At 45.7% G+C, this 11,612-nt stretch overlaps 1 long non-coding RNA gene across 2 annotated transcripts in view; it reads right to left on the reverse strand.

The window, feature by feature from the left end:
- The window catches only part of LOC144285319 (uncharacterized), a 122,350-nt gene extending 113,930 nt beyond the window's left edge, over window positions 1-8,420 (reverse strand). For both annotated transcript variants that reach the window (XR_013353628.1, XR_013353627.1), the window contains exon 1: window positions 6,007-8,420. This is a non-coding gene — a long non-coding RNA (uncharacterized LOC144285319). The remainder of the gene's footprint in view (window positions 1-6,006) is intronic.
- Window positions 8,421-11,612: the final 3,192 nt, after the last annotated feature.

Consider the following 11,612-nt stretch of genomic DNA (forward strand, 5'->3'; position numbering starts at 1 on the left):
AACTACCTTTTCCTTCCCTTAACTACCCTACAGGGATGGAATTCTCACTGTTCATGGTTTGTGGCATTTACCTAGAGCTTTCACAGTATTTAGCGTACTTTCATTTACCTTTCTTCATCAGATGTTCACTGCCACTCCCCAACGTAGGAATTACTCTCTCCCTTTTACAGATGAGAAAACTGAGGGTCAGAGGGGCTGACTAACTGGCTTCAGGTCCCACAGCTTGCAAATGAAGGAGCTGTGGTAAGACAGTTAGAGAAGAAATCACCCCATCCCAACACACTGCTTTCCACATAAATACTCAGAGACCAAACACTCTCCTACCCAGGCTTCTGGACTTCTACAGATCATTCTATCATCAGCCTCATTGAAACTTTGTGTCTCCTACTGTTTTAATTGGCAGGGGCCCTGACCCTGCTTTACCAGCCTGGATGGGCTGCCCCATCCTGCCCACATTCTCGGGGATGTCTAGTCTCTTACTGTTTTCCTTCTCACCTGTGGACACCTCAGGAGGTCATGGGCTTTGCAGCAAAGAAGGCTTGACCCCAGCGGTTTCTCCAGAAGAAGGCACTGAATCAACAGAGGAGATGGTGCACGCTTGTTGGATTCAATTTACAATTCTGAGGAAGATGCCAGGAGATGCCTGTCACAGTGTCAGCAAGAGCAGTTGTCTGTGGCACGGCTGGTCATTCTGAGCCCCTTTGCCAACCCCGGGTAACATAAGTCTGTCTGGACATGACAGTACATGTTTACGCGCACACGCGCGCGCGTGTGTGTGTGTGTATCCTGGGTACGTGTGTAGTTTCATAATGATGACATCTAAATTGCTGAGTTTGCAAGTCTAAAGCAGAGAACTGCTGGCAGTTTCACTTGGTTTGACCCAATGTTTTGAAAAATGGGAAATTCCAGATTCTTGGATGATTTATTCACAAGCCTCCTCTGAAGATTTGCTTTTCAAAACCAACAAGCCACCCAAAAGAACTGTTTGGTTTTTATTTGACAAGTGTTAGCATCAGGCCTGGAAGAAGCAGGCCTCACTCCCAGTTACACCCAGGATCTGGCGACTTCTGCAGAGGGGGGGTCTCAGCTGGCCTTTCAGAGGCTCCACCTGCTGGAGTCAAGTCAGACCCTTCTCGGTGCTGCCCTGAACAGCAGTTTGCTTCATCTGCTGGCAAGATCATCATGTCCCCTCACCTCAGCCACGGATCTGGATGCAGGCCTCCCGCCTCCCACGCAGCCTGTGACCTTGCCCCTGTGTCTCTGCCTTGCTTCCCTCCTCCTTCACTTCCTTCACTCCCTGGCCAGGCCCCATTCCGGGCAGGCACCCGCGGGATGGCTTTTGCGATTGCTTTTAAATGCCTCCGAATTTATTGCAATGAAAATGCTTGTCATTTTTATCCAGGTCTGCTCCCCTAAAAATGTAGGCAGTGTTGAGAATACCTCAAAAAGGCAGCATGATGGGCAGACCCGCCCCAGTGGCCTAGCGGTTTAGCATCGCCTTCAGCCCAGGGCATGATCCTCGAGTCCCAGGATCGAGTCCCACATCAGGTTCCCTGCATGGAGCCTGCTTCTCCTTCTGTCTGTCTCTCTCTCTCTCTCTGTCATGAATAAAAAATTTAAAAATCTTAAAAAAAAAAAAAAAGGCAGCATGCTGTTTTCAGAAAAAAAAAGGTTCAGGGGTACCTGGATGGCTAAGTGGTTGAACATCTGCCTTCATCTCAGGTTGTGATCAAACTTGTTGAGGACCCAGGGAAGGAGTGAAGATAGCAAACGGTAGATAGCATAGTAGATGGCAACCCAGGAAGGGGCTGAGTCTGTCAGAAGGCGGCGTAGCAAAAGGGGTGAGCTCTAAAAAGACTCCTAGAAGAGTCTGCAAGGTCTGATGTGCCCCCAGGAGGGCTTTTTCAGAGAAAATACCCTGAATTAACATACCCTGACACCACTGGCAGCATAGTCCTGAGTTCCGAAGGTTGGGAAGAGGGAAAGGAGGTGGGTAGAGAGAGGCAGGAGGCTCATTTTATTGAGCTTTGGGTCCCAACTCTAATGGGAGCCCATACAACTCCCTCACTCCTTACAAAGCTGGCCATTTCACCAACACAAACCTCTTGAGTTTGCTAAGGTTATGTGAAGGGTGCAATATTTGGGCCATATTTATACAAAATATGATGTGTTGGGACACCTGGGTAGCTCAGCAGTTGAGTGTCTGCCTTTGTCTCAGGGCATGATCCTGGAGTCCTGGGATCGAGTCTTACATCGGGTTGCCTGCATGGAGTCTGCTTCTACTTCTTCCTGTGTCTCTGCCTCTCTCTCATGAATAAATAAATAAAATCTTTTTTAGAAAAATATGATGCGTTGTTTATCTGAAATTGAAATTTAACTGGGCATCCTGCATTTTATCTATCAAATCTTGGAGGGTAAGGAAGCTTCCAGAAGGGTTACAGAACCAACTGCCAATCCTGGGATGACATCCCCCCCTACCCTATACCTGTTGCCAGAGACTAACCCCACACCACTCTCAGTGCAAATGAGGGACATGCTCACACTGCAGAGGGAATGTCAAGGAGGTCTCAGGATGAATATCCGAGAGAGAATGGTGGGCTCCCCCCACCCTACATCTCCCACCTCCGTGTTCCCCAGCTCCTCACAGCCAGACTGGGCTCTGCCCCAGCACCCAGACCAAGGATCTAAGCATAAACGACTAAAATAGCTCCCCACACCTCACGCATCATTGCCAAGAGGTACTGTGTCCCTCCCCCTGTGACATCTTCTCCAAGGCACAGTCTTGGAGTTGCATTTCTGGTCCTTTCAGCAGTCTTTTCTAAGAATAACCACTTCTGTTCATTTTGACTATGCAAATGATAGATGTGAATGATTATGCAAATGATTCACTGTAAAAAATAGAAAATAGAGAAAATTCTAAATACGAGAACATGACAGTGCAAGGATGCTGGTATGTTCTCTTGCCATCTTTTTATACACATCTATGAACTTCTTTTTACAAAACTGGCATCAGGCTCAATGTTTGGGGGTTTTTTCTTGCTTTTTTTGCTCAAATTGTTTTTTTCATTTAACGTCATCCCATTCAACTTTAGTTAATAAATATTTACCACGTGCCTACTATCAGCCCTGCACTGTGTGCAGAGCAGTAAACAAGCCTGACACCATCTCTGCCCTGTGAGGCTTACGGTTGGGAGTGGGGGTCAGACATTGAACCAGGAAGATAAGAAGAGAAATAGTCTCCTACCAAGTCTGCCATATAATTCAATTGTACACTTTGCTTTTGAGGAAATCTGTTCCTAAAAATACAGAGAGAATATCTTAAAGAGTTATATTTAAAGTAAATAGTCTGTATACGATTCTAAGGGGTTGAATGTTTCAATGAAAACAGATAATGCGGGATCCCTGCGTGGCACAGCGGTTTAGCGCCTGCCTTTGGCCCAGGGCGCGATCCTGGAGACCCGGGATCGAATCCCACGTCGGGCTCCCGGTGCATGGAGCCTGCTTCTCCCTCTGCCTGTGTCTCTGCCTCTCTCTCTCTCTCTCTGTGACTATCATAAATAAATAAAAATTAAATAAAAAAAAAAAAAAGAAAACAGATAATGCCTGATTGTATTTTAGCCTTGATTCACAGGAGTCCTAGCTTCCTGGAATTACTGTTTAATAAAGCAGTTGATGACTGTGGGTTCAAAACGCAGCCTTCTACAGCACAATTCAGGGGCAGCCATAGAATCCTTTGTGTGAACAGACCATAAGTCTTTTATTCATTGTTGCTAAATACAGAAGTCGATTCTAAAGATTCACTTTTATACTAATGGAGCAAAGAACATCTTCAAGCCTGAATATCTGTGTATAAAAACTGACTATTGCTTTGGGATAAACTGTATAGTCTATTTCAATACTGAGTCTTGGGGCAGAGACTACCTAGTGATACACAAAACCCACTTCGTCATCCTGGGCACACACTAAGCTACATTTTCATGCCCCTGTGTAGGTAGGCATGGGCTTGAGACTCATTTCTGGCCCCTGGAATGGAGGTGGGAATAATGTCTCATGCTGGGCCTGGCCTAGGACACCTCCCATGCATGCTCTTCCATACTCCTTCACTTTCTTTTTTTTTTTTAATTTTAAGGATTTATTTATTTATCTATTTATTTGAGAGAGAAAAGGAATATGGGGTGGGGAGGGGTAGAGGGAAAGGGAGTGCCATGCAGATTCCAGGCTAAGCGTAGAGCTGGACATGGGGCTCAATCCCAGGACCCTGACATCACAACCTCAGCCTAAACCAAGTGTCAGACACTCAGCTTACTGTGCCACACAGGTGTCCCTCCTTCCCCTTCTTCTAAGAGTCCTTGGAAGCCACGTGTTGAAAATGACAGGGCCACAAGTTAGAAGGAGGCTGGGTCCGTGAATCGCCACTTGGAGAAGAGCTACCTCCTTGCTGGTCTGGATCACCCATTTTGAACATCACACAAAGAGGATATGAAATCCTCTTACTGTAAGCCACTGAGATTTGAAGCTACATCTATTACAGCAGCTAGTGTGGACCGATACAGGAGCCCTGCCCCTCCTTCCCACCCTGAATCTAGTCCCTACTGGGCATCCCAGGTGCTAGAGATGCAGTGCCTGCCCCCCTACCACCACCACTACCACCACTCCAGGCTTCCATCTCCGGTCACCTGTGCCTTTCCCCAGTTTCACCACAGAGCCTAGGGCCCAAGCTTGTTCTCGGCAATTGTCCTCCCTGGGAATTGCTCAAAAATCTGAGCCCTCACTGAAGCTGCTTCACCCAGCCGCTCCCCTGGGAAGACTGGGCTAAAGGCCACCAGCCCCCTGTCTTGCGACTCGCCTGATAGCCTCTGCACCTGGAAGCCCAGCACCAATTTCTTTCCATTGAGCAAAAAGGAATCTACACAAGTCACAAGATAAATAGCCGCAGAGATTACAAATAACCCATTGTCCAGGCTCGCCGGCACTCATTCCGTGCCCAGAAACCTCTATGTCACTTTGTCTCCACATCTCTTTCATCAGAAAGCAAAACGGAAAATGCAGCCTTGTTCTGGGGAGAACCCTGGTGGCTGCGGATGGAAGCATCTGAACACATCTGTCCGGCTGCCCAGGGTTTGGGTCAGCAGAGCCTGTGGGCTTCGTGGTCCCTCTCCAAAAGCCCCTTCCTCCCACTGTAAGCGGGGGAGGCTCAAATGTCCCTCCGAGAGCCTGCCAGCCGGGTGCATCACTGTGCTGTGATTGCCATCTTGTGGCAGGAAGGGCTTGAGGCAGGGGAGCGTCCCTGGTAAGCATCAAGAGGACCCAACCAACAGGGCATCAGAAGGGGACAGGCAAGATCAACGTTGCTTCCTCCCACTGCCTCTGAAAGCCCTTTCCTTTGCTTGGCCAAAAACAAAACAAAACAAAACAAAAAAACAAATCCCTGCTTCTTGTCTAGCCTCCTGCAAGTCAAATGCTTTGCAGATTACCTGCAACTACCTCTTCTAGTTTATTTCATTATTATAAAACCGATAACATGCACATTATTCAAAAGTTAAAACACTACTGAAGACTTTAAAGACGACAGTCACAAATCACTCCAAATCCACCCCTCAGAAACAGCCAGTGCGAGTACCTGGGGTAAGTCATTGCCGGCGTCTCTCCTTGCCACCTGCAAACGGAGAAGCAGCGCGGCTTCTAGCAGGTCAGGGCGTGGGCTGTGGCCCCAGGCTGCAGGGGTTTCTCGCTGGCTGTGCCACTTCCTTGGGCAGGCCACTTACCCTGTTTATCTCATTTTCTCATCTTAAAAACAGAGGTAATAGTCACATCTCCCTCTCAGTTTTACTATGAGGGCCCAACCCTGAAATACAGAGCACAGTGCCCAGCCTGTGGAAACCTCACGTATTAGCCATTATTATGGTGGATGTGTGAATAGGCAGATAGGAAGGTAGACTTTTAGGAGAACGATATTTAACTATGCATGTTACTTATACATTAAAAAAAAAATAGAACTAGAGTTACCTGGGTGGCTCAGTGGTTCAGTGTCTGCCTCTGGCTCAGCTCATGATCCTGGAGTCCCTGGATCGAGTCCCACATCAGGTTCCACGCAGGAAGCCTGCTTTTCCCTCTGCCTATGTCTCTGCCTCTCTCGATGTGTGTCCCTCATGAATAAATAAATAAATAAATAAATAAATAAATAAATAAATAAATAAAATCTTTTTTAAAAAAATAGAACTACCAGGGCACCTGGGTGGCTCAGTCAGCTAAGCATCTGACTCTTGGTTTCAGCTTAGGTCATGATCTCAGCGTTGTGAGATCAAGCCCCATGTGGGGCTCTGTGCTCAGCAGGGAGTCTGCTTGAGTGAGATTCTCGATCTCCCTCTCCCTCTGCCCGTCCCCACTCTGCCCGCCACCTAGCACGCACTCTCTCTCTCTCTCTCTAAAAAAATAAATAGAACTACGATATGATCCAGCAATTTCGCATCTGAGCATTAATCTGAAGAAAATGAAACGACATACCCACCCCCGTGTTCACTGCAACACTATTCACAATAGCTAAGATATGGAAACAACTTAAATGTCCATCAAAAGATAAATGGATAAAGAAAATGTAATATATATATATATATATGTATATATATATATATATATACACACACACACAATGTAATATTATTCAGCCATTAAAAAAGGGAAGAAATCTCTATTTGCAACAACACGGATAGACCTTGAGGGCATTATGCTAAGTGAAATAAGCCAGAAAAGAAAGACAAATACCGCACGATGTCTCTTCTCTGTGTAATGTAAAACAACAAACCAATAAACAAGCTCATAGATACAGAGAACAGACTGGTGGCTGCCAAAGGCAGGGGGGTCAGGGGTGGGTAAAATGGGTGAAAGGGTAAAAAAATAGAAAAGTTATAAAAGCTATAAAATAAGTTTAAAGTTATAAAATAAGTAAGTCACGGAGATGTGATGTACAGCATGGCGTCTACCTAATAATACCATATTGCATATTTGAAAGCTGCTTGGAGTAGATCTTAAAAATTCTCATCACACACAATACCTGGTGGCTCGGTTGGTTAAGCGTCTGCCTCTGGCTTAAATCATGATCCCAGGGTCCTGGGATCAAGCCTCACATCAGGTTCCCTGCTCAGCTTCTGGGAGCCTGCTTTTCCCTCTGCCCCTGCTCATCCTCTTTTGCATGCTCTCTCTCTCAAATAAAAAATAAATAAATAAAATCTTTTTTTTTTTAATTCTCATCACACACAAAAAAAGATCTGTAAGTATGTGTGGGGAGGGATGTCAGCTAGACTTATTGCAGGGATCATTTCACAATATGTACACATATTAAATCATTATGCTGTGTATCTGGAACTAACAAAATGTTATCTGCAATCATACTTCGATCAAAATAAAAGCATGGACCATGGACACGGCAGGGATAGGGAATTCACAATTGGAGAGGCTAAGAACTGAGCAGCTGAATCCCCCTGAGTCCCCAGGTGACCCAGCTGTGTGTCTCTCGGCAGGTTCTTCAGCCCGCAGCACACCCCCCAGGAATGCTGCACTCACTTAAGCAGTTCCCACTCAGGGGGAACAAGGAGTGCTAAACACCAACCAGGGAGAAACAGAATTAGGAGAGTAAACCCATCCTGTTGCTGGCACGAATCTGTGAGTTCCCTGAGGGCAGAGGTGGCTGTCACATACCTGGTTGTCCCAGCTCCTCTCTCTTCACCTGACTTATCCTGGATGCTCAGCCCCATGTACTGAAGGAACAAGTGACTGTCAGGTGGACATGGAAGGCCAGGCCTAGAGAGCCACTCCAGGGGATGCCCCCCACTGAGAACTCACTCTGCCAGAATTCCTGCTATCAACACATGTGGTCCATAACAGAGAGCTCCCAGCCAATGCCAGCAGAAAGTACCTTGAACGCACCGGTCATTTCACCCTCTGACTTAAGGGTCATGGTCTCCATCTTGCAGTTAGGTAAACTGAGGGTCAGAAAGCCAGAAGCTTACCTCAGGGCACATAGCTAGTAAGTAGCAGAGCTGGGATTTAAATTCAGGATCCATGGTGTCTGACTCCCAAGCTCTCCCAGCTGATCTAGTTCTTACAACAAAGGGAAAGTAATAACTTATCCACTTGCTTGTCACTTCCAAAGAACTTCAGGAAGTGTCCACATCTAGTCACAACCCACATTCAGTCCAGCCAAGCAATCCAGGGGCAATTAGAAAATGGCTTTTTGATCCTTACCTCTTTTGCCAAGTACCTCATAGAGTCTAAAATCTTGGCCATCTAGAATCCTTATGATATTGGGGTTTGGGGTCACCTGGGTGGCTCAGCAGTTGAGCGTCTGCCCTCAGTCAGGTCAAGATCCAGGGGTCCAGGGATCAAGCCCTGCATCGGGCTCCCCATGGGGAACCTGCTTCTCCCTCTGCCTGTGTCTGCCTCTCTCTCTCTCTCTCTCATGAATAAATAAAGTAAAATAAAATAAAATAAAATAAGATAAAATAAATAAAATAAAATAAAATAAATAAAAATAGTCACCACAGATCATCCAGGAAACTATGATGGATGCAGCCTCTCCCTCTTCTCTACAATCTACTGCCAACACAGCCACTGCCTTGGTTTGGGTTGCTATCAAGGCACCATAGACTGGGTGGCTTATAAACAACAGAAATTTACTTCTAATGGTTCTGGAGGCTGGAAGTTCAAGATCAGGGCATCACTACGGTCAGGTTCTGTTGAGAACTAGCTTCCCAGTTCACAGATAGCTGTTTCCTCACTATGTCCTCACAAGCCAGAAAAATAAGAGAACTTTCTGGCGCCCTTTTTATGGACACTAATTTTTAACTTTTAAGGGCATTATTCCTATTCATAAGATTGCCTAATTATCTCCCAAAGCCCCCACCTCCAAATATTGTTACATTGGAATTAAGTATCAATATAGGAATTGGGTGGGGGGAGACAAACATTCAGTTGCTACTAGCTACCAAAGTGACTTTAGCTTCTCTAAAATAGAGTCAAGCTTGCTACTCTCTCACTTAAAATTCTTCCCTGACTCCCTACCCCTAAAGAACAAAGCCTAAGACCCCTTACATGACACACAAGAGCCTATGCCATCTGCCTCATCCACCCCAACCCATACTCCCACCTTGGGATAAATCCATGCCTTTAGACAAGCTGTTCTCTGTACCTAGAAATCCTTTTCCATTTTTAACATCAAGAACTCCTCAAGGAATATCAAAGACCGGCAAAAAAGAAAACAAAATTATTATCTCTGGAAAGTTCTCTCTGATACATCTCTGACAAAATTAATCATGCCCTCCTTCGTGTTCAGCTAAAACTGACACTGCCTGGATCACCTTCATGAGTGTCCAATAAGCGCTCAACAAATGTCCGATGATTGTTTAGAACAGATAGAGAATAACCAAAGGGATATGAGACAAATTTTCAGGGAATAATGCCCTAGAAGAAAGTCTCTCCATGCCCATACGTTGCCCTGTCCAGTGACTTCAATGTCACCAAGGAGGATGCAAGAAAACAAGGGGTCATTCCCATCTTTGTTAAAGGTATCTTGGGTATGGTGCCTCCTCAGAGCCCTCATCCCCTTCCCAGTGCCTGGCTTGATGCTGGTGTCTGCCCAGCCCCAAGTGGAACCTGGACCTGTCTAGCTCTGTCCACCCAAGAACCCAGAGGCAGGTGGACCCATTCCCCCTCTGAACTGTGGGCAAGAAGGTCAACTGATGCCAGCGTGCTGTCCAGTTCCACAGCTTCCCATCCAGAATGTGAAGAATGGACTTAGAGCTTCCGAAGCAGGCAAAAGAGATAGTTATAGGGCTGGAAAGAAAGCTGGAAAGCTCATAGTGGGGTCTTTTCTCCCCAGTCACTGGGATCTGACACATAGGAATGAGGCATGAAAGATTATGACCAATTCCTCTTGAAGTCTCCTAGCCCTCTGAGAAAAGGAGACTGGCAGACAAATGTGCTCTCAACAATGGCCAGCCCCTGGGGCTCTAGGGGCATGGGCACTCCTTGCCCAGGACAGGGCTATATGCCCTGGAGCCACTATTACCCCTTCATCCTTTCCTCCCTCCCTCCAGTGGACATATCTACCATGTCCATATGATGAAGCACGAGGAAAGGAAGAACAGAATTCCCAGAAATCCCACGAGCCCCCAGATCTGTCACATTCAGATATCCCTGAGAGAGCCCCTCGATCTCTGTGTACTAATTTGGTTGTGTAAACAGACATTGGATTTGGAATCTGGAAAACTTAGGTTCAAGTCTCAATCCAGCCACTTACTAGCCATGTGACCTTATGCGAGTCACTCCCCATCCCTGGGCCTCAATTTCCATCCTCAGGAGCAGGAAAGGATAAATAAAAAGCTACCTCAATGGCCTCTTCCAAACCTAACTTTACAGTCCTCAGTGGTGACCAAAGTAGAAAGGAGAGGGGAGTTATACATGGGGCTCCTGCTCAGCTGAGCTCATCCCCAGATGTAGCAAATGAATGACTGACTGGCTGTGTTTGCACTCATCCGGTCTACCAAAAATGTGCCTGCACTTTGAAAAAGAGATTCCTGATCTTTACCTTGACTTCATATAAAAAAAAAAAACATAATTGGGAAGGCAAATGGCGGGTTGGGATAACTGGGTAATGGATATTAAGGAGGGCACTTGATGAAATGAGCACTGGATATTATAAGCAACTGATGAATCTCTAAATTCTACCTCTGAAACTAATAACATATGTTAATTAAATTGAATTTAAATTTAAAAAAAATTTTTAAAGAAATAATAAGCAAAATGGCCCACAGAAGGGTCAGGGGATAATCCCCACGTTTTGCAGGAAAGGGAGATGAAACCCTGGGAGGCAGAGGCAAGGCTAGGAGTGAAGCCCAGGACTCTGGGTCTTCCTCAAGGAGTGATTTCAGGTTTTCCATGTCTCATCTTCTGAATCAGACGTCCAAGAACCATGGTCAAAATGGTGTTAGAGGCACTAGCGCAGTGTGCAGAGAGTATGAACATGTGAATTGTCAATTCTAGGAATCCAGATGCATTAGAACACAGTTATTTGTGTAATCTCAGCAATGGCAGTTTCATATATTTGGAGTTAATTCCATTTTTCTCTCTTATGAGAAAGTCAGCATAATGCAATGGTTCATTCTGCAGATCTAAAGAAAGCAACAGACCCTGTCCTCCAAACACAAACACCCAATTTTGAAACTATTTCAAAGAATCCTCAAACCCAATGAAACCTGCAAATAATCCACTAGGTGTTCTTGGACCCCAGATTAAGAACTCTGGAGAAAAAAAGACCTTGGGCTTTTTAGTTAAAAGGCCAAAGCTCAAATTTTGATGCTACCACTCACTGCTTATATGATGTTGGGCCTGTTCCCAAATCCCCAATTCTCTGTTTACTCATCCATGAAATGAGATAATACTTCCCACCTCATAGCAGTTGTGGGATTGAAGGAGATGCAAAGCCTCATATTATAGAGCAGTCGGTAATAAATGCCCACAGAGACTAGTACTCTCTGAGAGCCAGACTCTGTCTCATGCACTTTACCTGCACATCTCAACAACCCTATGAGACACGTATCATTATTATCTTTGTTTCC

The sequence above is a fragment of the Canis aureus genome, chromosome 16 (assembly GCF_053574225.1).
Source record: "Canis aureus isolate CA01 chromosome 16, VMU_Caureus_v.1.0, whole genome shotgun sequence".
Lineage (NCBI taxonomy): Eukaryota > Metazoa > Chordata > Mammalia > Carnivora > Canidae > Canis > Canis aureus.